Raw genomic sequence first — 23,312 nt, forward strand, 5'->3', positions numbered from 1 at the left:
GTTCAGTCATTCATGTGTGGTTTTAAATCTGACTTTTACTGTGTTTTATGTATATTTGAAGTGTACATGTTTGTATTTTGTGTAACTTCTGCTGCTGTTGCTGCAAAAGAGATTTTTAATCTCGACAAGCTTCTTTTCCTGATTAAATAAAGAAATAAATGAAAAATAATTGTACCTTATTACCACATAATCATAATTACACACAACTGTATTTATGTGTATTTCTTTAATTACCATATTGACATATTCATAATACATTGTCTAGTACATATTGTACAAATGGCTGTTTTAATTGTGTTCTACTAGGGTTTTTAATATGTATATTTAATATATATTCAGAGCTATAATATATATGTGTATATTAGATCAGAAAAAGTAGCAGAAAAATAATTAACAGTAATTTTTCCAGTGATTTATCAGCATTTTTTATATTATCCTCTGTATTTTGCATCTATCTATCTATCTATCTATCTATCTATCTATCTATCTATCTATCTATCTATCTATCTATCTATCTATCTATCTATCTATCTATCTATCTATCTATCTATCTATTTTTTGTAGTGCTGATCATTTCTTTCCTGCTCCTTTTTACTATATGCATACGGAACAACTGTAACACAATACTTTCCTCTGGCATTAATCAAATATTCTGATTCTTCTTTTCATCCTGAGATTCATGTTAGAGCAAAACCTGGATGAGAAACTAAAAGTATTTACATTGAAACTCAGTGAACTCATACAGAAAAGTACCTGGAGTTCACCAGTGAAATATTTGCTGGAACGCTTCGCACGTTTCCGTTTCCAGGTAAAGGAATCCCAGTGAGTTCCAGGAACGGGGTTAGACTTACATAACAGCACAACGGCAGATTTACTGTTATTATTATTTCATATCAGAGCTCTTCTACACTGGAGGTTTAGTCTCTAACTTAGTGTTTCTCATGAAAATATGCAAGTGTAGTAAAAAAAATTAAATAAAATAATCAGTTAAAAGACACGGTGAGTTTAGTAGTGAGTGAGTCCTAATATTTACTTGTGTTTGTTTTCCAAAATGCAGCCTGAAGGTTTCCACTGCCTCTGCTAATTACACTGAATACAACACTAGGTCTAATGTAGTTTACCCGATCTGGGTTGAATAAAAACACACTTTATCATGTGGGGAGGAATACTTTTCTCTGCTGCTCGGGATGAAATCATAATGAAATAAAGCTGAAAGAAAATCAATATTCATGACCACAGAGGATGGGAAAAGATAGCACATGCATTTGATTGTCTCAGTCTTTACAGCTGATAATTCTATGTGGTTGTTTGTATTTCAGCTCCACAGAGGATAGTGTTGGGAGTAATGTGTTACAAAAGTAATGTATTACAGACAGTAACAGATTATTTTTGCTGTAACGCAGTAGTGTAAGGTATTATTAATCGAGCTTCAGTCATATTTTACTCCGTACATGTTCAGTAGCGCTTGAGTTACAACACACTTTTGCCCATAATTGAATTGCTTAAATAATAATAATAATAAAAAAAAAAAACGGCAAACCCGTGAGACCTTAAAGAATCAAAAATGCGTGAGTAAAGTTCTATTTCCTGTTGGTGTTCAGCCAATGGGTGAAGACGGCAGACGATAGTCCACTGTCCACATGGACGTATGCTCATTACTAACCCTAACCCTGCTTTACAGACGATAATGAGCATGTTAGCTAGTTAGCATGTTAGCTAGTTAGCATGACCCCTGTGATCAGCAACGACAAGGTAAGCTAACGTTTCCAGGACTAGTTAGAATTCTATATCTGTTGTGGATTTATCTACCAGCGTCCTTGGCCCCGCCCCCTGTTTGAATGTGTTAAATGTTGAAAAAAATGCAAGCATTCCTGCTGGGATTCGAACACCGTAGCATTACTGACTGAGCTATCTGTCCACCACTGCAGGGTGCGAATTTATGCATCCCAAGACTAATATTTGACTTTTTTTTTTTTTTTTGGGGGGGCTGGGGGGGGGGGGGGGTTCTACTGCACATTCAGCATTTATGATAAGATTCTGAATGTAACTCAAAAGTAGCACAAGAGTCATGTAAGGCATTACGATTCTGAGAGAGTAATATTGTAAGGTAAGGCATTACTTTGAAATAACAGCAACAAGTAATAATGTAATAATAATGTAATGGATTACAGTTTGGAAGTTACTTGCACAAAACTTAGATAATCGCTTTTTCATTAGACATATAAGAAAAACCATCCCCATATTTATATAAATGTGTTAAAAACACAGGTGTGTAATGTTGGTTTGTCCATTCAATCCCAAATGTGCTGATTAGTTTCTTTCTTTGTGGTAGATGTCAGTGTCAGTCCTTTGGTTTCTTTAGTTGTGGTAGATGTCAGTGTGGGTCCTTTAGTTTCTTTAGTTGTGGTAGATGTCAGTGTCAGTCCTTTAGTTTCTTTAGTTGTGGTAGATGTCAGTGTCAGTCCTTTAGTTTCTTTAGTTGTGGTAGATGTCAGTGTGGGTCCTTTAGTTTCTTTAGTTGTGGTAGATGTCAGTGTGGGTCCTTTAGTTTCTTTAGTTGTGGTAGATGTCAGTGTGGGTCCTTTACTTTCTTTAGTTGTGGTAGATGTCAGTGTGGGTCCTTTAGTTTCTTTAGTTGTGGTAGATGTCAGTGTTGGTCCTTTAGTTTCTTTAGTTGTGGTAGATGTCAGTGTGGGTCCTTTAGTTTCTTTAGTTGCAGTAGATGTCAGTGTGGGTCCTTTAGTTTCTTTAGTTGTGGTAAATGTCAGTGTGGGTCCTTTAGTTTCTTTAGTTGTGGTAGATGTCAGTGTTGGTCCTTTAGTTTCTTTAGTTGTGGTAGATGTCAGTGTGGGTCCTTTAGTTTCTTTAGTTGCAGTAGATGTCAGTGTGGGTCCTTTAGTTTCTTTAGTTGTGGTAGATGTCAGTGTTGGTCCTTAGTTTCTTTAGTGTGGTAGATGTCAGTGTGGGTCCTTTAGTTTCTTTAGTTGTGGTAGATGTCAGTGTGGGTCCTTTAGTTTCTTTAGTTGTGGTAGATGTCAGTGTGGGTCCTTTAGTTTCTTTAGTTGTGGTAGATGTCAGTGTTGGTCCTTTAGTTTCTTTAGTTGTGGTAGATGTCAGTGTGGGTCCTTTAGTTTCTTTAGTTGTGGTAGATGTCAGTGTCAGTCCTTTAGTTTTCTTTAGTTGTGGTAGATGTCAGTGTGGGTCCTTTAGTTTCTTAGTTGTGGTAGATGTCAGTGTGGGTCCTTTAGTTTCTTAGTTGTGGTAGATGTCAGTGTTGGTCCTTTAGTTTCTTTAGTTGTGGTAGATGTCAGTGTGGGTCCTTTAGTTTCTTTAGTTGGGTAGATGTCAGTGTGGGTCCTTTAGTTTCTTTAGTTGTGGTAGATGTCAGTGTGGGTCCTTTAGTTTCTTTAGTTGTGGTTAGATGTCAGTGTTGGTCCTTTAGTTTCTTTAGTTGTGGTAGATGTCAGTGTGGGTCCTTTAGTTCTTAGTTGTGGTAGATGTCAGTGTGGGTCCTTTAGTTTCTTTAGTTGTGGTAGAGTCAGTGGGGTCCTTTAGTTTCTTAGTTGTGGTTAGATGTCAGTGTCAGTCCTTTAGTTTCTTTAGTTGTGGTAGATGTCAGTGTCGGTCCTTTAGTTTCTTAGTTGTGGTAGATGTCAGTGTTGGTCCTTTAGTTTTCTTTAGTTGTGGTAGATGTCAGTGTGGGTCCTTTAGTTTCTTTAGTTGTGGTAGATGTCAGTGTGGGTCCTTTAGTTTCTTTAGTTGTGGTAGATGTCAGTGTCAGTCCTTTAGTTTCTTTAGTTGTGGTAGATGTCAGTGTGGGTCCTTTAGTTTCTTTAGTTGTGGTAGATGTCAGTGTCAGTCCTTTAGTTTCTTTAGTTGTGGTAGATGTCAGTGTCGGTCCTTTAGTTTCTTTCTTGTGGTAGATGTCAGTGTGGTCCTTTAGTTTCTTTAGTTGTGGTAGATGTCAGTGTGGGGTCCTTTAGTTTCTTTAGTTGTGGTAGATGTCAGTGTCGGTCCTTTAGTTTCTTTAGTTGTGGTAGATGTCAGTGTGGGTCCTTTAGTTTCTTTAGTTGTGGTAGATGTCAGTGTCAGTCCTTTAGTTTCTTTAGTTGTGGTAGATGTCAGTGTGGGTCCTTTAGTTTCTTTAGTTGTGGTAGATGTCAGTGTCGGTCCTTTAGTTTCTTTCTTGTGGTAGATGTCAGTGTGGGTCCTTTAGTTTCTTTAGTTGTGGTAGATGTCAGTGTGGGTCCTTTAGTTTCTTTAGTTGTGGTAGATGTCAGTGTGGGTCCTTTAGTTTCTTTAGTTGTGGTAGATGTCAGTGTGGGTCCTTTAGTTTCTTTAGTTGTGGTAGATGTCAGTGTGGGTCCTTTAGTTTCTTTAGTTGTGGTAGATGTCAGTGTGGGTCCTTTAGTTCTGTAGTTGTGGTAGATGTCAGTGTGGGTCCTTTAGTTTCTTTAGTTGTGGTAGAGTGTCAGTGTGGGTCCTTTAGTTCTTTAGTTGTGGTAGATGTCAGTGTGGGTCCTTTAGTTTCTTTAGTTGTGGTAGTGTCAGTGTGGGTCCTTTAGTTTCTTTAGTTGTGGTAGATGTCAGTGTCAGTCCTTTAGTTTCTTTCGTGTGGTAATGTCAGTGTGGGTCCTTTAGTTTCTTTAGTTGTGGTAGATGTCAGTGTCAGTCCATTTAGTTTTCTTTAGTTGTGGGTAGATGTCAGTGTGGGTCCTTTAGTTTTCGTTTAGTTGTGGTAGATGTCAGTGTCAGTCCTTTAGTTTCTTTAGTTGTGGTAGATGTCAGTGTCAGTCCCTTTAGTTTCTTTAGTTTGTGGTAGATGTCAGTGTCAGTCCCTTTAGTTTCTTTAGTTGTGGTAGATGTCAGTGTCGGGTCCTTTAGTTTCTTTAGTTGTGGTAGATGTCAGTGTGGGTTCCTTTAGTTTCTTTAGTTGTGGTAGATGTCAGTGTGGGTTCTTTTAGTTTCTTAGTTGTGGTAGATGTCAGTGTCAGTCCTTTAGTTTCTTTAGTTGTGTAGTGCAGTGTCAGGTCCTTTAGTTTCTTTAGTTGTGGTAGACTGTCGTGTCGGGTCCTTTAGTTTCTTTAGTTGTGGTAGAGTCAGTGTGGGTCCTTAGTTTCTTTAGTTGTGGTAGATGTCAGTGTCAGTCCTTTAGTTTCTTTAGTTGCGGGTAGATGTCAGTGTGGGTCCTTTAGGTTTCTTTAGTTTGGTAGATTAGATGTCAGTGTCAGATCTTTAGTTCTTTAGTTGTGGTAGACTGTCAGTGTCAGTCCTTCAGTTTCTTTAGTTGTGGTAGATGTCAGGTGTCAAGTCTTTAGTTACTTTAGTTTGTGGTAGATGTCAGTGTCAGTCCTTTAGTTCTTTAGTTGTGGTAGATGTCAGTGTCAGTCCTTTAGTTTCTTTAGTTGTGGTAGATGTCAGTGTCAGTCCTTAGTTTCTTTAGTTGTGGTAGATGTCAGTGTCAGTCCTTTAGTTTCTTTAGTTGTGGTAGATGTCAGTGTCAGTCCTTTAGTTTCTTTAGTTGTGGTAGATGTCAGTGTCAGTCCTTTAGTTTCTTTAGTTGTGGTAGATGTCAGTGTCAGTCCTTTAGTTTCTTTAGTTGTGGTAGATGTCAGTGTGGGTCCTTTAGTTTCTTTAGTTGTGGTAGATGTCAGTGTCAGTCCTTTAGTTTCTTTAGTTGTGGTAGATGTCAGTGTCGGTCCTTTAGTTTTTCTTGTGGTAGATGTCAGTGTGGGTCCTTTAGTTTCTTTAGTTGTGGTAGATGTCAGTGTGGGTCCTTTAGTTTTTAGTGTGGTAGATGTCAGTGTCGGTCCTTTAGTTTCTTTAGTTGTGGTAGATGTCAGTGTGGGTCCTTTAGTTTCTTTAGTTGTGGTAGATGTCAGTGTCAGTCCTTTAGTTTCTTTAGTTGTGGTAGATGTCAGTGTGGGTCCTTAGTTTCTTTAGTTGTGGTAGATGTCAGTGTCGGTCCTTTAGTTTCTTGTGGTAGATGTCAGTGGTCCTTTAGTTTCTTTAGTTGTGGTAGATGTCAGTGTCAGTCCTTTAGTTTCTTTAGTTGTGGTAGATGTCAGTGTGGGTCCTTAGTTTCTTTGTGGTAGATGTCAGTGTGGGTCCTTTAGTTTCTTTAGTTGTGGTAGATGTCAGTGTGGGTCCTTAGTTTCTTTAGTTGTGGTAGATGTCAGTGTGGGTCCTTTAGTTTCTGTAGTTGTGGTAGATGTCAGTGTCGGTCCTTTAGTTTCTTTAGTTGTGGTAGATGTCAGTGTCAGTCCTTTAGTTTTTTAGTTGTGGTAGATGTCAGTGTCAGTCCTTTAGTTTCTTTAGTTGTGGTAGATGTCAGTGTGGGTCCTTTAGTTCTTTAGTTGTGGTAGATGTCAGTGTCAGTCCTTTAGTTTCTTTAGTTGTGGTAGATGTCAGTGTCGGTCCTTTAGTTTCTTTAGTTGTGGTAGATGTCAGTGTCGGTCCTTTAGTTTCTTTAGTTGTGGTAGATGTCAGTGTCGGTCCTTTAGTTTCTTTAGTTGTGGTAGATGTCAGTGTCGGTCCTTTAGTTTCTTTAGTTGTGGTAGATGTCAGTGTCAGTCCTTTAGTTTCTTTAGTTGTGGTAGATGTCAGTGTCAGTCCTTCAGTTTCTTTAGTTGTGGTAGATGTCAGTGGGGTCCTTTAAGTTTCTTTCCTTGTGGTAGATGTCAGTGTCAGTTCGAGAATCTAGAAGTGCTGGGTTCCTCCTCTGTCTCCTACCAAATTCTAAACTGATGTGCTTTCCTGCTGTGTCCACACACACACACACACATACACCACACGTTTGTTTAAAACTCTTCTTCGCTTGTTGTAACATCAATCAAAATCGTTTTTTTTTGGTTCATGTGACTCTAGTTGTGCAAAAAGGTCCTATCCATTGGAGTTTTGGTGTGATATACCAATGTTCACTCCCCCCCCCCGAAAATACACCTTACAAAGACACAAAAATGTTTCATCGAAAAACAAGAGTTTTGGACCAAAATGTTGTTTTTCCATTAGGCAAATTTTTAGCGGAAGTTATGATTGTCCAGGTTCATTCAGTTACATTCGGGTCAATGGAAAAAAGGGGACTAATGAAGACAACGTAGACCTAACATGGCCCGTCCTTGCTGCGCTCCTGTGTCAGTAAGGCGGTTGTTGTGGTTGTTTTTCGTCAGGTTGTGCCGGGTTCCTGTGGGGGAGTGGCCCTCTTTGTTTGATTAATGGAGCTGCCTGTGGAGGGTGTGCCACATACTTGGGTTGGACTCGGACACCGGGAGCCAATCATTGTGTCTTAACTCAGATGTTCTCGTACTTCAACCCTCTCCTGGATTCTCCACCTCGCGGCGCCCCAAACATTTCAACATTCCTCGCATTTCTGATCACCGCTAATTCTCTCCCCGACCGCGGCGTTCAGACCTCACCAGTGTCATATTACCGCCGTGCTGGCTGCCGTTTGATGAATGCCACTGGCAGCCTGGGAAATACCCGTGGACGACTGTTTCGCCTGCTTCTGACAAACGCTGCAGCTAATTCCTCCCGAAGCTGCCGTGGAGCTTCATCTAAAGCCAACTTAAAGCCCTTTTATTTGATTCAATCTTTCAGGCTCTCCCTGTGTTTGCAGCTGCAGCAGATCTGCGCTACCTGCTGCACAGCTGGACAGAATTACACACAAATACCCAACAGGCTAGCAACAGTGCACTGGAACATCCACCTCTGCACATGAGCAGCATATTTCACAAGCAAGCACAGTTAAATAAGGTAAAATAAAAAATAAAATTAAATTAAAAAAAAAACAACAACACTATGGACCTATGCTCAGTGCCATGTCGCAGCCACAGGAAGCATCGCTGGCAAAAAGAAAAAAAATAGTGCATGTTTTTATTAATGCTGAAGCTTGGACAGCAGCGTGGAACATGTAACTCACAGGTGTCAAACATGCGGCTCCTGGGGGCCAAATCTGGCCCCCCACTAAAGGTTCCATTCTGACCCTGCAGGATTAAAGTGCATAAATGAACCTGAACAGTCCCAGGTTGTCCAAATCCTTTTGGTTCAGGTTCCACATACAGACCAATGTGATCTACAGTTCAAAAGAACAACACAATAACCCAGAAATAATGACGACAAATTTTCTTTGTGAAAAATTATATGGAAAAAATTTAAGTGAAAAAAATCCCATTACACTGTGAAAATATGTACATTTACAAAACAATTCTTTCACAATAAAATGCAAATAAATACATAAATAAAACCAAAGATGAACAACCATGAAATGTGCAATTGTAACAATATTCTGTCTGTTCCTAAATGTTTGGTGCATTTATGGATCCACTGGGATCTGCAGTTGTGTTCAGAATAACAGATGGAATATTGGAGAAACTGTTCACATTTTAGTTCAAACTCCAAAATTTGAACAATATTCTGCCTGTTCCCAAATGTTTATGGAACACTGTGTGGAAATATATACATGTAGAAATAAGAATTCCAGGCAGAATATTGTTCAAATTGCACTAATTTTTCAAATGAAATTTCAGTTTTTTCAGGTTATTCACATCTTTTTTTGTAAAATGTACAGGGTAGAGAAAGCAAAATGTACAATATTTTGAGGCAGGGATTGAAAGACAGTGTATGACCAATTAGTTTATTGAAAGTCATGAGAATTTATTTGCCACAAGAAAATGTCCATAATAGAAAATGTTTTTATTCTATGTGTCCTCCTTCTTTCTCAATAACTGCCTTCACACGCTTCCTGAAACTTGTGCAAGTGTTCCTCAAATATTGGGGTGACAACTTCTCCCATATTCTTTAATAGTGACTTCCAGACTTCTGGTAATAGTTTTGCTCATAGTCATTCTCTTCTTTCCATTAGAAACAGTCTTTATGGACACTCCAACTATTTTTGAAATCTCCTTTGGTGTGACGAGTGCATTCAGCAAATCACACACTCTGACGTTTGCTTTCCTGATTACTCATATGGGCAAAAGTTTGTGAAAGGTATGGATAATAGTGTTAGGTATGATTATGACATCAGTATATGTTTGGGTTCAAAACAACTGACGTAGTGTCTGCTGAGAAAAAACAACTAAATGTTCAGTGTACATTTGGCTTCCCCACCCTCTATACATTTTCATAATTTAATTGGGGTTTTTTTTGTACTAAAACAAAAAGAAAAACTTGGATTTGTCATTATTTATAGGCTATTAAGTCATTATTTTACTGGTTCTGCCCACTGCAGATCCAACTGGGCTGAATATGGAACTGAACTAAAATGAGTTTAACAGCCCTGATGTAGCTGAACACACAAACTATTACTGCTGCATTTGGTTGAAAAGAAACAAGCCTCTTCTTTTTACAATGTTGTTAGTCTCACAGCATAATGGACAAACATATTGGGACAGGACGAGGTTATTAATATAAATTCTCATGTTTAATGGCTGTGAGAACAGAAGTAGCGCTCAGGTCTGTACAGTGAAAATAAAGCTGCCGTCAGTAGTTTGTAAAACAAATGTTATGTGTGGAACATTTTCTCTGCAGCTTCCTGGTTATTTTAGAACGAGGACAGGATTGAGCCAAATCCACTGAAAGAAATTAACCTCCCAACTGTCAAAGCACCACACATCTGCAAAAAAAAAAAACAACAAAAAAAACCACCCTCAGATAATCAGCCTCATATAATAACTGTTTAACTCATCCAGTATATGGACAAAAGTCTGTGGACACGCTGAATCCAGGTGTTTGTGTTCTAACAGGGGTCCGGGATCCAAAACATTAAGGACTAATGTCAGAATATAGCTTTATATTATGGGATAGATATCATAATATTGATGTTTTTATCTCAAATCCTCATGAAGAGGACATGTGACAGCTGGAGACATGATGTGTCCACATATTTATGTCCATACAGTTTAGAAATATCAATATTTCCTTAAAGTTTAACAGCAGATTTTTCTTCCTCAGTCAGATGTGATGGAAGTAGATGGTTAGATGTGGAAGAAAGGAATTATTTACAGTCAGAGCAGGAAAAATATTTGAGAAATTTAGAAGAAGAGCATTTAAATCAAAGTCAGGAGAAAAAAAAATCAGTGTTTATATAAATTCAGCCCAAACCATGTCTGAGTGATTTTAGAAACAAAGATAACAATTGAACGCAAACTAACCAATGCACTGATACCTATCCCAAAATATAAAACTATATTCCTTTCATTAGTCCTTATTGTTTTCGATCCCAGACCCCTGTTAGAACAGAAACACCTGGATTCACCATGTCCACATACTTTTGTCTATTATGCTATGATGCTAACGATATGCTAAAAGCAAGGCGTTTGTTTTGTTTTTTTTCAACTAAATGCAGCAGTAATAGTAACAGTAATAGTTTATGTTCAGTTACATGTTCCACGCCGCTGTCCCAGCTGCAGCATTAATAAAAACATGCCGTTGTTTTGTCCCAGGGATGCCTTCCTGTGGCTGCGACATGGTACCCAGCTTTGATCCGGCACAGCGCTTGAGTGTAGGGTGAGGAGTTTTTCTTTCCTGCCATTTTTCGGCGGTAACTACAGGAGCTGCCGACTTAATGACAAGCTGCGGCTGAAATGACAGAGGACCTCCCCTGTCTGCATGAGAGTGTTTGTGTACGGCGTCCTAATGGGATGTGAAACCTGGGGCTGACACGTGCACATTTCACAACCGAACCGCCTCGTCTCTTTTAATGATCAATGAAAACAAAGCCGACGAGTGAGCGGCGGCCTTGGCTCTGACCTTGACGGGCTGAGGTGTGTGTGTGTGTGTGTGTGTATGTGTGTGTGAGTGTGTGAGTGTGTGAACGGTGCACGTGGATTTGACGAGGTGGGGTGTGTTAGTGTCCTGGTCGGGTCCTGATTGATCCGTTGATGTGGATCAGAGCTGAGTGTCGCAGGGTATTGATCGGAGTTGAGCTTCTGGTCCAGAGTCGCATGAGGAAACATCACTGAGAATGTCATTACAGCAAATGGAGAAATCAAATGAAATAGCACGGCAATTTTGGAGTCAAATGACAGTGCGTAATTTGTGCTGCTGGGATGTCTTCAGCAAAATACAATAAAAGATGTGGTGGTAAATGACATAGTCTCAGATCACAGCTGATGAAAATCTGATGTTCAGTGTCATTTATTCCTGTTATGTGATGTGTCTCACGGAGTTCATGTACGACGAGCCCAATCTAAGAGTGAGTTTTAACCCATTAAGACCTAACAACCACTGGCAACTAAAAGCATCTACTGATCTAAACTGTTTAATACACGTTGATCCACTAATCCTATCAATACATGTAATAACTGGTGTCAAATACAGTTCTTTATGTTTTCATGGTCATCAGATATGACCATATTTGGACGTTCAGAGGCATCTGTTGCTACTGTGGAAACACCGTCATCTTCTACAACATTGAATCACCAGTAAAAACCCATGGAGTTGGATCAATGACAGTGGATGGACACATTCAGTTGCTGATATTTTTTGCCAAAAAGCCACTTTTTCTTCCTTTTTCTCTGTTTTGATATAATAACCTTCAACTTTAATCTGAGTTTTCATGAACATCTACATGATCAGAGAATTAAATCTAGGAAAATACATGATTTACACTGAAAAATGCAAAATACAGAGGATAATATTATTATAAATAGTGATAACCACTTGAGGAAAGTTAAAAAGAGAGAAAACTTCCTATAGTAAGTGCCATGAACTCAGTTCTGTATTTCAGATTATTTTTATAAATCCTTGCAGACACAGCATGTGCCCACTCTGGAAGGATGCTGTGGTGGTCCCTGTCCCTAAATCAGGGATTAAAGCAAAATTTTTCATCTGACTGAAATTTTCTTCTGGTCAAAATCATTGTCCCACTATTTAAAATGATGCAATACAATCCTACTATAGCGTACAAGTTATATAGTCAAATTTGTCAATACTGTAAAACACACTGAATGGGAGAGTGTACAGGTGTAGAAGATTAGTAACATGGAGAGAAATACATGTCATGAGTGGTATTGGTGGGGGTCTGGGGTCCTCCCCCAGAACATTTTTTAAAGCTCAGGTCAATTTTGGTGTTCTGTGGGTAATTTTAAAGGGGATGAAAATTTTGAAGCAAGTGAAAATAATAAGTAGAAGAAAACCTTACTGCAAAAATGAGTGAAAAACTTATTATTTAACAATTTAGAACTCCTAAAACATAACTCCACTCCAACAGCACATGAATTTGGGGAAAATGTCTGTGTAAATGTAACCCTAACCAACTAATCTTCAGCTTCTCAGATTGATGGCAGATCAGGACTTTTTTACCATTGGAACCAAACAAAATTTTCTTGTGGCAAACTCCGCACATGCACGCACCAGGCGCTTCATTTTTTTTGCACCATGATCTAATTGCAGTTCCATTGTCTCCCTTTCATCAAGCACGCCCACCTCCATCTAAGGATGTCCCATAAGTCTGCATACATAGGAAAAATAAACGTTTCTTGACATAAACCATTTTATTTATATAATATGCTCTATTATGACTGCCTTTTGTCGGGAACACCTTTCAATGCATGTCCTCCACTGCTGAAGAACTATAAGAAGAAAATATAAAGAAATACATGTTAGAACCATATATGTATGGAAGGATTATGTCTCCTATGTATGGAGACTTATGGGACACCCTGTATTTTTCACGCATCTCTCAATAGTTCCCACTTCAGCACCTTCCTCTACAACGTGTCCCTGATGTTCGTATATGCTCGCCACAATAATCTGTACGTCGTCAACCCTGCGTCCACAACCCCCCCCCCCCACACCACACCAATATCATGTTCGCTAATGATTGGAAGAAGTTACGTCAACTGAAACAGAAATTCTATTCGTTCCAGATCCTCTCTGAGGGGATTTCAAATACAGTGGCTTTGCAAATACCAAGGGTGTTACTCATTCAATTGTTATCTTGGTACTGTACCACACACATAGAAATAAGATGCTAAACTGGTCAAATAAAGCACTTATGCAGTCGGGTGCGTAACCGGTAAGGCCGCGGCGCGCACAGCCGCACGCACGGGAAGGGCACATACACACAAACACACACACTAGTCATATACTGGCATAGAGGAGATCAGCTCTGAACCCAAACATGAAGGTCCATGCAGATCAGTTGTGTCTTCTTCCCTTTTCGCTGTGGTTCTTTCAGAATGAAAGCTCCTTGTTCGCACTAAACTAAAGTTAGTCTGGAGGCTGAACTTCGGCTAAAGCTGAACTTGTCCATGTGGTTTTCTGAGGCACAGAATGAGCAGCATTTCCTTCCAAACATAATAGTCATCAATCTCTCCTCCCGACATAAAAATAAAGAAGTCATCTTATTATCATCACTGTTAAACCTATCAGCCCCCTGTGCGTGTACCTGTGTTAAACACTCGCAGACCAGGACAGCAGACCCAGGACCCGGTGCCGACTGGACTTCCGCGAAACACGTGGGGAAGTTTACTTCAGTATGACTTTTTTCCCCCCTCAATTTTCCATTTGATGGAAATCCGTCGTGGTGACGGAGTAACTTTAATCCTGCCCTAAATCCAGCCGTCCAAAAACTTGAATGCTTTAGGGCCTGTTGCTCTCACCTCAGTAGTTTTGAAGTCTTTGAGAAACTGCTTCAGACTGTGATTCTAAAGGAGACTGAACATGATGCTGGATCCAATGCAGTTCCACATCCAGGCCCATACAGAGGAGTGGAAGATCGCCACACTGACTCTGTTCAACAGGATTTTTAAACATCGTGGAGGTAAAAGGTCATCTGCAAAGCTTCTAGTTATGTAGACTTCTCTTCTGCTTTTAATACCATCCAGCCCCCGCATTTAATTAAAAGGCTTTTAGAACAGTTTAAGATCAGTAAAAACCTGATGGGCTGGATTTTAGACTTTTTAACAGACAGGTCACAGAGTGAGGATGAATGGGGTTCTGTCCAACCCAGTGTTCTCCTCCATTGGTTCTCCTCCAGGCTGTGTCCTGTCTCCACTATTCTACATTCTCTACACAAATATGTGTCAGAGTAAACATGAAAACAGGAGCATCATTAAGTATGCTGATGACTCAGTCATTGTCAGCCTGCTCACAGAGGGGCAGACCAGTCCAGTCCTGTCACTGATGACTGGGTCCAGTGTGTGAGGAGTCCTACCTTCACCTGAACTGATCTAAAACAAAAGATATGATCATTGATTTTAGAAAACAGCAGGACAGGCACAGAGTCACTTTAATTAAAGGTCAGACCTGCAGATGTGTGTGTAAACAGGACCATCAGCGCCTCCACTGCCTTAGAACACTGGAACACTTCCACATGGACCAAACCATTTGAACTTTGTTTTATCGTTCCTTTACTGAGTGTGTTTCATCTTTTTGTCTGGTGGCGTGGTTCGCTCAGACCTCAGTTTCAGAGAAACTCACTGAATCAAATAGTCAGATGGTCCAGTGTCGTCTGATTGGGTCAGTCCAGTCTTGTCCCGCTCCCTGTCACACTGAACAGGTCCAGAGGATGGATGCATCAGTCTGAATAATGACGCCATCCTTACCAGGTGAAGTTTCAGCTCCTTTCCTCTGGACGGAGGTTCTTAGTCCCAGGTTCAGGACACAGCGTTTATAAAAATAGCTTTGTTCCTGTCGGCCGTCACTGAGCTCAATAAGAAATAGTGACATTGCACTTTACTAAACTTATTTTAGTTATTCATCCCATTTCTTTGCTCAATTATTATTATTGGACTTCAAATTTTAAATTTTTTAATTTTACGTTCTTATGCTGGTTTTTATCCAGATTGTTCTTATCATTCTGGTTTTTATTGTGTTTTATGCATCTTGTTTTTATTTATCGATCTTATTTATTTTATTCTTTTACATTATCCATGCTGCTATACTGATGAATGGTGGACACTGAGCCTTTTTGTCTTTTTGTCCTATCTTTTTGTCCTGTCTGTAAGTGTGATCAAGTACCTGTCTTACATGTTCAACATATGTATGTTATAATACCAAAGCAATCACCTAGACTGCCCAAAACAAATTTACCCTACGGGTACAAATAAAGTAACCTTGACCTTGACCACTAAAGTAGAACTGGGTCTTTTTGGGTTGGTACTGCATTAATGTACACGGGGGCGTGTAACAGCCTCTGCTTTAAAACTTTTATTGCGTATTTGACGTCAGTGTTTTATCGAATTTCTCCTCATTTGGTCACCTGACAACGGCATCACATCAGCGGAGGCGGAGTCACAAAACGTTGTTTATAATTGCCCCTTTCCCACCAACGATTCTAGAAACGATTTACCTGGGTGAAAGTATTACTGCTAATCTGTTGGGTTGGTGTTTCCACCGCAAATCGGTTTGATGACATACGGGGGAGTGTTAAAAAAAACTAAGACAAACTGCACTACCCCTCCAGTCCAATAGGTGGCAGGTAAAAAAAACAAGTATGATGAAGCCATACGAGCCCAGATCATCATTTGTCAGGATGGAGGACACTGAAGTTCTGTTGTTCCTGATGTTTTCCTAAAACACAAATAAAACCATATGACCTGCACAGAAAACACGCACACGCCACTGGATTAAACATGATGCAAGCGTGTTCCACTAAACAGCGTCGTTCAGCACATAGCCTCGCCCTTCAAGAATTCTGGAGAATCTGAAAAGCCCTGCCCCCCACTAGAAACTCATGCTGCCTTCATATGCTATGGGAATTATGGTAAATATTACGTAGTTACAAACTCGAAAATTGCACATGAACGTACCCTAACGTCATATTTTCCACTGGAGAACCGGAAAAAAATGTTAATACACAAGATTAAAATGACCTTTGACCTTTTCAATATGACAACAAGAGATTAATCACAAATGATAATGTTTTAATTAATGTATGCTTCTGTTAGTGGTTCATTTGGCACATTTATAACATGAAACATGAAAAAATCCTCAGATGAATGTATCAGATGAACGAACACGTCCAAAACTGTTTTATCCAAGTTGTGTTTCAGCCATTTTTCTTTTCACTACGACAACTAAAGCACTTGAACACAAAACACTAGTAATTTCAAATTCATTTGTGGAAAGACCCTTCTTCCTGACAGCACTTGAAGGCAGCATTATTTCAGGAGAAGTTTGGGGTGGAGGTAGAGTTTTTTTTTCCTGTTAATTTCAGTGGAAACATGCTGAGGTTCTTCAGAATCCAGGTAAATAATTAAAGTTCGCAACAGACTGACGGGGAGAGTGAGCAGCAAAGGCAAGAGTCTTTTTTTTTTTTTCAGTGGTTACATTGTAAAACTCCCATTCCCACTCCCACCTGTGGAACATTCTAAAAGAAAAACAACCCAAACGCACTCTTCCTCCTCCTTCCACCTCCGCCTGTGTCCGACCAGAGGAAATCCAAGGCATTTCACTCAAACTTTAAATAAAAACCAGAGGCCTACAGTCATGTTCAGACATTTTACATGTAAGTGTTGCATATTCCGGTTGTTATACTGGCTCGTGAAATCCTGACCGTATGACGGGTTCGCCAACAGGAAGTGAGGGGGGAAGGAAACGGGGAGCGAGGGTGCCAATCATGAGTTGGCAACTGCCCTCCGCCCAGACTGGTCCTATAAAAACAGGACTGACAGACACAACAGACACGGGATGATGTCCACACACCATCAGCTCATCCTTCTATTCGGTCACGGCGCTGCTGAAACACCATCGCAATGCAATTATTTGGCTTGGAATCAATAGTGTAAAAGATTCAACCTAGTTGCCATGCATGACCACAGGGAGGAAGTCATAGGTGGTGCTTTCTTCTACTTCCATTACCCATCATCCCTCAGCTGTCCGTCGCTCTGGTGGCGGTGGGAGCGACAACAAGGCAACGACAGCTGCCAAAGTGCTGATAGAGAGCGACAGGGAGGAAAGAGGAGGTACCAAGGGAGAGCGACCAGGCCGGAGACAAAATAGGAGCAGCTGTGAAGACGCAAACAGCTGATCAGCACTGATGCTCCACCCCCCGGACACCCCCCCCCACCACCACCACCACCACCACGCACAAGCAGCAGGACATGAACATATACACTTGACCGCACTGTAACTGCACCAGCGCTCGTCATAATAAACACTCTGCAGCTAAAAATATGGAGCTCATTACGACGCAGCACAATGCAACAGTTTCTGCAGCTCGGCTAAAAGTTTTTTTTTTTGTCTTTATGCAGCTGATGTAAACGTTTTGTGTCAGTGGTATGGGTGTGGGTTTTATTTTAATGCGGGGGGGGGGTTTTAGTCAGGGGTTTGAGTTTCCTCCCCCAGGAAATTTGAGCCTCTGCTTTCCTTTAAGTATCAGTTTATGGTGGATATGTGTGTACTTATGTCGAGAAAACACACAGGTGGCAGAACAGAATGGCAGATAATGCAGTCGAGAACTCGGGTGTCCTGGACTTCCAACCTTTTCTCATGGAATATCATCCCTGTGAGTCAACACCTATAGAAGTCACTCTAATGTACTTTTTTGTGTTTAATTGTAATTTCATTTATCCACCCCTGCAACATTCACAGCTCATATGGATTTAGTAGAATGTCTGTCTGCACATCCCCACTAAAACCTACAACAGATTTGGACCCAAAACAATCAAATCTATTACTAAACAATGTCTAGTTAATAATGAAATGTATTTATTGATGTAATAATGCAATTATTGTTTAAAATCTCTTCTTAAAACCCACCTGTTCTCCTTGGCCTTTTAACACTCGTGCAATGTGACATTTTTGTTGTTTTTATGTTTTTAACTTATTTTATTTGACTTGATTTTAATGTTTTTAATGCGGTATTAATTTGTATTGTGCTTTTATTCTTCTGTACAGCACTTTGGTCCACTGGGATTGTTTTAAAGTGCTTTATACATAAAGTTGGATTGATTATTAATGCATTCTGCAATTCATCTACTGTAATATGTATATAGCCTGTATAGTTTTTATTTCTATTATTTTTTTATTGCCCCACCCCCTGAAGGGGAGGCAAGGGTATATTTTTGGTTCAGTTTGTTTGTTTCTTTGTTTGACTGTTAACACTCCAGCATCAAAACTATTGGTTGAATTCATACCAAATTAGGTTTAGATTGCCAGTGACCCACAACAAGTGTGGTTTCATTTTGGGAAAAGTAGGTCAAAGTTGTAATTTTTGAATGTATTTTTTCCTCTGCCAAGGAGGTTCTGTTTTTTTTACCGGCGTTGGTTTGTCTGTCTGTCCGTCCGTGTGCAAGATAACTCAAAAAGCTATGGACAGATTTGGCATGAAAATTTCAGGAATGTTGATATCTGAATTCTGGTGGTGATCGGGGGGGACACTGATCTGCATTGGCAGAGGTCTGCGCTCTCCGAGTGCTTTTCTAGTGTAAAATCTTTTTTCTTCTCCCATTTCAAATGTCTATACAAGCATCAATTTTGTTTCAATTTATTTCAATTTGGCACATGATAATTGATAATTGATATGCTGACATCAGAACATGCATAGACACGATGACATCAGGGGATTGACGCAAAATAAAACTACAGTACGTGGCGAGGGGCGGGGTTTGTTGTGCCTGGAACCACTTGCTTTACATCGTTTATCTTAATGCTGCACTTTTTCTTGCACTTTATTCTGTTGCTGCCTTGAGCATGAATTCCCTGTTGTGGGATTAATAAAGTCTAATCTAATCTTAATCTACTGGTTCCATATACCAGAGTCAATATTCCTATTTTCTGATGTGCATTAGTGGAAGTCCATATGTTGCATCTCTGCTCCATTCTGTTATTGCTGACAAATGCATATGTTCTAATATACAGACGTCTCTGTTGTATTCGCTGCTCAAACATACCTATACGCTGTCACTGATCAGTGGAGTGGTTCATAAACCTTCGCTGCACCTGTGACCTCTTCCTCACTGCTCACAGTGACTTGACACGGCCTCAGCGGTGGCTGTCGGCCGCGTATGTTGCATGCACGTGGACGGCGGTGGGCGTGCACGGCGTGGTCGGTTGCAGAGGAGGTGGGTTATAGAGTAGGACACAAACAGACGGAGCTCCTTATTAAAGCACACATCCAGGCTCCGTCGACCCCGATAACTGGAGCTGCATAAGGATCATTATGATGGCAGTTTCCATTCTAGCAGATATCATTCAACCTACTTAGGACTGATCTGCCTCAGAGCACTTTCAAAACAATAACCTGAGCATGTTCACAGCAGCAGAAGGCCTTCTCTCACATTTCTGCACCTGATGAACAAAGGGCCTCCAAACCTCCCACCCCCACCCCCACCACCCACAGGTTAATACCATCCAGGTGACGCCCCTTCCCTGGCTCTTCCATTAACCTCTGTCACCCTTCATGCCCTGAGGACGCTCTTGTTCGCAGCTGTGTGCAACTTCAGTTCAGATGCTGCCGCCAGAGGCGGGGGAGGCGGGGGGGGAGGGGGGGCTTAGCGCCGGGGTCCATGGTGGGGCTCAGGCTGTCTGCGCTCTGACAGGTCTGCTGAGCCAGGTGAGGTCTCCCGGATGCTGACGGATGGGGCCGCATAGTTCCAGGCTCCGCCCACAGAGCTGACTGACGGATGGGGGGGACAGCTCAAGGCTCCGCCCACAGACTGACCAGCTCCACACAGCTCCATGCTCCGCCCCAGACTGACTGACTAGGTGGGGGTGGGGACAGCTCAGGCTCCGCCCACAGACTGACAGCTCCACACAGCTCATCCCAGCCTGAACCCCTTTAGAACACATGCATGTTAAATGAGCACATAGCTTCTTGTCATTTTTGTGTTGTGTAAGCTTCTTTTGAAAGCGTCGGCGTAGCCACATGACATAAATAACCGGCGGTGCTGAAGCGAAGCTATGCGGTGGCTGACTTCACCACGGGTATTTTCCATTTGTTGTCCTTTAAGCGCGGTAAACAACAGTTTGAACCAACACATTCCACTTCCACACCATTCTCTCTCCGGAGTTTTCTTCGTACTTTCATTGCATTAGCCTTTGTTTATGAGTAGTTAACTCGGACACAAATAGACAAAAGCATGGGACACGTGAATTCAGGTGTTTCTTCTCTATCAGGGGTGTTCAAAACAGCAGCAGATTTGACATGTTTGTAATCAGGCGCAGTAGTCGTTAGGGCTGTGTATCGGCAAGAATCTGGAGATACGATACAAAATCACATACTAGGATCGCCATACGATATATTCTAATATATCATGATACTGTTTAAAAAGGCAATTTTTGTTTGGTTTTGTTTCTTTTTTTAAAAAAGATTATTTCCAGGAAAAAATTTAATTACAGCAGAAAATCTGCACAAATACTAAACACATTTTATTTGATTCCCAACAGGGTCTAATGTTCTATCACCCAATGTTCAAACTGAAATTCTGTTTTACAGACATTCCAGTTTCAGATCCTGTTCAAATGTTCAGATTGTATTAGTTCACAAGTAACATCAGAACAGGATTTGAGCTCAATCCCAACAAGGAACGAACATTACAGAGTAAAAGAGTGATAATAAAATATAAACAAAAACAAAAATGAACCTCTGACCATACCTGCATTTGAATAAATACCTAAAATATCGATACAGTACTTTTTATATCGATACAGTATTGTGAAATAAAATATCGTGATATATCGCAGAACAGATATTTTCTTAAAACCCTAGTAGTCGTATGTCCATAATCTGTATAATTCATAATATCCTCCTGAGACTCAGTAAAGTTTTAGCTTTTTTTTTAACATTAAAGACTTGTCTTGATTGGAAACTGTATATGCAACAGTGTTTTAAGATACATTTTTAAATTCTTTTTTTAATTTATCTTCTAATTGAATGTCCTTGCAATGGACAGGGGAAAGGGGTGGAAGTGGGTGGAGCTGAGAGCAGCAGAGTGCAGTCAGCGAGAGAGAGATGGAAGATTTTATTACTTTTGGCAACATTTTAGCATGGTTTTAGCAGTGAATTCTTGTAAATAATTGTAACAACATGTGATAGTGTTATTGTGGAGTGTCTACTAGTGTGTTGTTTGAGTGGTGTATTTGTTGAATTACGCTGCTTTTTACACATTTTTTGTGTCTTCATATTTTTGCAGTTATTATACAGTCGCGGAAAAAAAATATTAACGACATCAGAAGTCCTCATAAACAATGGTTCTGCAATCCAGTCCTAACTCCTGTGTGTGTCTTGTGACCTAAAACAGACAGAAAATAAAACATGGAATGTCTAAAAGCCCTGTTTTTTCAAGTACAATGACATAGATATTGATGGAAGAACTGAAGTGGATTTGTTTTTATCAAGAAAACATGTTAAATGGATAGATATCAGCTGTGAAATTAAAACGACTATGAGCTATTTTTGTCATTACTTATATTGTCCCAAACTAATGGATCTTTAGTTGGACTTGGTATTAAAATGAACAAGGAAAACTGAAGAAAACAAGGGGTGGGATAAGAATTTTTTCCAGGACTGTACATATATTAGTTCTATAACACATTTATTGTACCATTATATGTATATTTATAGCAAACCAATAATTTTCACCTGTATATTTCTGTATATACTGCATATAGTATGTCATCCAGTAATATGGACAAAAGTATGTGGACATGTTGAATCAGGTGTTTCTGTTCTAACAGGGGTCTGGGATTCAAACAATAAGGACTAATGCTCAGAATAGAGTTTTATATTATGCGGATAAATATCCTAAATATTGATGTTTTTCTCTCAAATCCTCATGAAACAGGACATCTGACAGTGGAGACATGCTGTGTCCCAATATTTATGTCCATAGAGTTTAGAAACATCAACTATTTTCCACTGTAGTTAATGGTAGATTTTTCTTCCTCAGTCAGATGTGATGAAAGTAGATGCTAGATGTGCACGAAAATAGAATTTACAGTCAGAGGATGAAAAATATTTTAGAAATTTAGAGGTAAAAACCTTCATGGATTAAAAAAACCAACAAAATTAATGTTGAGAGAAATAAAGTCCCAACCATCTGAGGCATTCTGGATGCCAAAGATCATTTACACCCAAACAACCAATGCAATGATACTTTATCCCATAATATGAAGCTATATTCTGACATTAGTCCTTATTGTTTTGGATCCCAGACCCCTGCTTAGAACACCAACACCTGAACTCAACGGTCCACATACTTTTGTCTACTTGTGTCTGACTTTAATGCTATGAGGCTAACACTTTGTTTGTCTGTTCCCTTGGACTCGATCATGCCTGACATCATGGACTTTTCCTCTTACTCCTAAACCAGCCACAGTAGTTAAAACAGCAGTGATGAACTGGTTGGAGCAGACACAGTTTTGTATTTATTAGTATGTATTAGTATGTATCTGTATGTATCAGTATGTATCGTATGTATTTGTATGTATCTGTATGTATTTGTATGTATAGTATGTATCTGTATGTATCAGTATGTATCTGTATGTATTTTGTATGTATCTGTATGTATTTGTATGTATTAGTATGTATCTGTATGTATCAGTCTGTATCTGTATGTATCAGTATGTATCTGTATGTATTTGTATGTATCTTATGATTTGTATGTATCTGTATGTATCTGTAATGTATTGTATGTATCTGTATGTATCAGTATGTATCTGTATGTATTGTATGTATCTGTATGTATTTGTTATGTATTAGTATGCATCTGTATGTATTTGTATGTATTAGTATGCATCTGTGTGTAGTAGTTGTATCTGTGTGTATTTGTATGTATTAGTATGTATTTGTTATGTATTAGTATGCATCTGTATGTATTTGTATGTATAGCATGTATTTGTAGGTATTAGATGTATCTGTATGTATTTGTATGTATCTGTAGTATCTGTATGTATTTGTATGTATTAGTATGTATTAGTATGTATCTGTATGTATTAGTATGTATCTGTATGTATTAGTATGAATCTGTATGTATTAGTATGTATCTGTATGTATTTGTATGTATCTGTATGTATTTGTATGTATTAGTATGTATCTGTATGTATCGGTACGTATCTGTATGTATTAGTATGTATCTGTATGTATCAGTATGTATCTGTATGTATTTGTATGTATTAGTATGTATCTGTATGTATTTGTATGTATCTGTATGTATTTGTATGTATTAGTATGTATCTGTATGTATCGGTACGTATCTGTATGTATTAGTATGTATCTGTATGTATCAGTATGTATCAGTATGTATCTGTATGTATTTGTATGTATTAGTATGTATCTGTATGTATTGGTACGTATCTGTATGTATTTGTATGTATTAGTATGTATCAGTATGTATCTGTATGTATATGTATGTATCAGTATGTATCTG

The 23,312-nt window shown here is 39.5% G+C and overlaps 1 protein-coding gene and 1 long non-coding RNA gene across 5 annotated transcripts in view; both read right to left on the reverse strand.

Annotated features, from left to right (window-relative positions):
• spns2 (SPNS lysolipid transporter 2, sphingosine-1-phosphate) overlaps nucleotides 1-23,312 on the reverse strand; it is a 267,467-nt gene that overhangs the window by 183,820 nt on the left and 60,335 nt on the right. The window lies entirely within an intron of this gene.
• The window catches only part of LOC115416191 (uncharacterized), a 16,246-nt gene continuing 8,744 nt past the window's right edge, over nucleotides 15,811-23,312 (reverse strand). The window contains exon 3 of the long non-coding RNA XR_003934926.1: nucleotides 15,811-15,822. This is a non-coding gene — a long non-coding RNA (uncharacterized LOC115416191). The remainder of the gene's footprint in view (nucleotides 15,823-23,312) is intronic.

Source organism: Sphaeramia orbicularis, unplaced genomic scaffold (genome assembly GCF_902148855.1).
Source record: "Sphaeramia orbicularis unplaced genomic scaffold, fSphaOr1.1, whole genome shotgun sequence".
In the NCBI taxonomy this organism is placed as follows: Eukaryota; Metazoa; Chordata; class Actinopteri; order Kurtiformes; family Apogonidae; genus Sphaeramia; species Sphaeramia orbicularis.